This window comes from Pteropus vampyrus, unplaced genomic scaffold, assembly GCF_000151845.1.
Source record: "Pteropus vampyrus isolate Shadow unplaced genomic scaffold, Pvam_2.0 Scaffold225, whole genome shotgun sequence".
NCBI classification, from domain to species: Eukaryota; Metazoa; Chordata; class Mammalia; order Chiroptera; family Pteropodidae; genus Pteropus; species Pteropus vampyrus.
The window spans coordinates 387,764-390,577 of NW_011889006.1; the positions used below are offsets into that span (position 1 = coordinate 387,764).

Consider the following 2,814-nt stretch of genomic DNA (forward strand, 5'->3'; position numbering starts at 1 on the left):
AATGTGCACTATAAATGTTCACATGATCATCAACTTTCCCAGGTGACTTTTTCCTTAGTAATTAATTAAATAGTTTCAAGAGCCCAACCTACATAACTGGAATTTAAGTAGTCTAGCTCTCTCCCCAGAATCTCCTGGACAGAGAAGTGATGCAAGTTTGTGCTTACATATGCCAGTGGTTGATATTATCTCTTGCTTCAAATTTCTGCAACAAGTACACTGTTTGGGTCATCTTGAGGCAGCTCTCTACCATAACAGGTTTCTTACTGGTCATCACTTTCAGGCTCTGGATTTCTGGCATGTTGCCGCTAGAAGCTGTTCACTCTCCCTAGAACTTTCTCCTCTCATCTCCTCTCTAAATCCAGAGCCTCAACCTCTATCTCCTAGGAGATAACTCCACCTGCAGAGGATGTGGCACTGGCTGGGATGCATGGGGGATGAGGTACCTTCTACCAACTCTCCTCTGGGACCCACTGGGGTGGCATCCAGAAGTGGGTGCCCAGCTTGAGGCCTGGTACAGTGCGCACACCCTTCTGTGGGTAGCCATAGCTTCCACCAAGCTGCTTAGTTCAGGGCCTCGTCCTCCACGTCTGTGTCGTAGCTGTGCTCCAGCTCTTCCTCCTTGATCTTGGCTGAGCTGGTGGTGATGGCTATGAAGTGGGCAAAGAGCTTGACATGCTGGACCAGAGGGATTGTGATAGGAGTTGCTTCACGGGGACAGCCCTGGGCACCGGTACCATTGACAGGCAGCCCCAATAGTCTGTAAATGGTAGATGCTGCTCTCTTTAGCCCCTTGGGTCTGTTGGGCTTGGGCTCTTCAGCCATGTTGATGGCCAAGGTCTGCGGAGCCAGCACCCACCCATTCTCTCCCAGCACAGCTGCTGGGGCATGATACTCGTTGGCAAGTTGGACAAAGACATAGCTCTTGTGCACTGAACAGCTCCCCACACGGCCATACTTGGAGAAGATAGTCTCCACATCTGAATTCTTCACTATAGCTGTGTTGAGGTTTCCAATGAAGACCTGAGAGCTGATGGACTTGGGGTCATTCTTGTTGGTTACATTGCTTGTCTGGATCTTCAAGGACATGGTAGCCACCAAGGTTGAGCTCATTCAGCAGTTTCCTTTTCAAGATTACAGGGTCAGCACCAGCTATCTCTGAGAATAGAGCCCACCCACTCCAAGAGCTGGTCTTGACACTTTTGTTGAAAATCATTTGACCATATAAACAAGAACTTATTTCTGGTATTCTATTTTTTCCATAGGTCTATGTATCTGTCCTTATGGCAGAACCACATCGTTTCATTACTGTAGCTTTGTGGTAAATGTTTAAATGAGGAAGTGTGAGGCCTCTAACTTTTTTCTTCTTTTTCAAGATTGTTTTAGCAATGTGGAGTCTTTTGAGATTTTTATATGAACTTTAGAATGGAAATTTTTATTTCTGAAAAAGGTATCATTAAGATTTTGATAGATTTTGAATCTGTAGATTATTAAAAGGTATCATTAAGATTTTGATAGATTTTGAATCTGCAGATTATTTTGAGTAGTAATGACATTTTGATAATATTAAGGGTACCAATCCATGAACATGGGACATCTGTTCATTTATTCATGTCTTCTTAAATTTATCTCAACAATGTTTTGTAGTTTTCAGTGCACACAGCATTCACCTTCTTGGTTAAGCTGATTGCTAAGAATTTATCCTTTTTGATGATGTTATATATGGAACTGTTTCCTTAATTTCTTTTTTGGATTGCTTATTATTAATGTATAGAAACACAACTAATTCCGAATGTTGATTGTGTATCTTGCTACTTTGTTAAATTCATTTATTCATTCTAATGGTTTTGTGTGTGTGTAATCTTTATGGTTTTCTACTTATAAGACTACATCGTCTGTGAAAAGATAATTTAATTTCTTTCTTTCCAATTTAGATGCCTTTTATTTTTTTCTAGTCTAATTGCTCTGGTTAGAATTTCTAATATTATTTTAAATAGAAGTGACAAAAACAGGCATCCTCGTGTTCTTCCTGAAGTGATAGGAAAAGCTTTCTGTCTTTCACCATTAAGTATGATGCCAGCTGTGGGGTTTTTTATATATGGCTTTTATTATATCGAGGTAGTTTTTTTCTACTCCTAATTTGTTTAGCGTTTTCCCATAAAAGAGTGTTGGATTTGATCATTTAGTTTTTTTCCCGTGTGCTATTAATGCAATGTATAACATTGGTCAATTTTCTTATGTTGGCCCTACTTGGTGTACAGTAGTTTTAACACGCTGCTAGATTCAGTTTACTAGTATTTTGTTGATTTTTGCGTCAATGTTTGTAAGGGACATTGGTCTGTAGTTTTCTTTTCTTGTAGTGTCTCTGGCTTTAGTATCAGGGCAAATCTAGCTTCATAGAATAAGTTAGGACGTGTTCTCTCCTCATCAATTCTTTGGAAGAATTTGAGAAGGGGTAGTGCCCCCTCCTCATTTATGATTTTAGTATTTTCAATCTACTCTTTTTTTCCTTAGTCAAGCTATAATAGTTTCTCAATTTTGTTAATATCTTCAAAGAACCAACATTTGATTTTATGCTATTTATTCTGTTCTCTGTTTTATTTATCACTGCTCTGATCTTTATTGTTTCTTTTCATCAACCAGCTTTAAATTTAGTTCTCCTTTTGCTAGTTCCTAAAGTTGTAAAGTAGGTGATTGATTTTAAGTCTTCTTTTTTAATATATGCATTTACATCTATAAATTTCCCCCTTAGCACTATTTTCATTGCATCCCATTAGAGTACTAGGGTGGATTGAGATTTGTACGAAAAATGAG

At 38.9% G+C, this 2,814-nt stretch overlaps 1 pseudogene; it reads right to left on the reverse strand.

Moving 5' to 3' along the window:
• Positions 1–564: 564 nt before the first annotated feature.
• LOC105301038 lies at positions 565–1,130 on the reverse strand (annotated as a pseudogene).
• Positions 1,131–2,814: the final 1,684 nt, after the last annotated feature.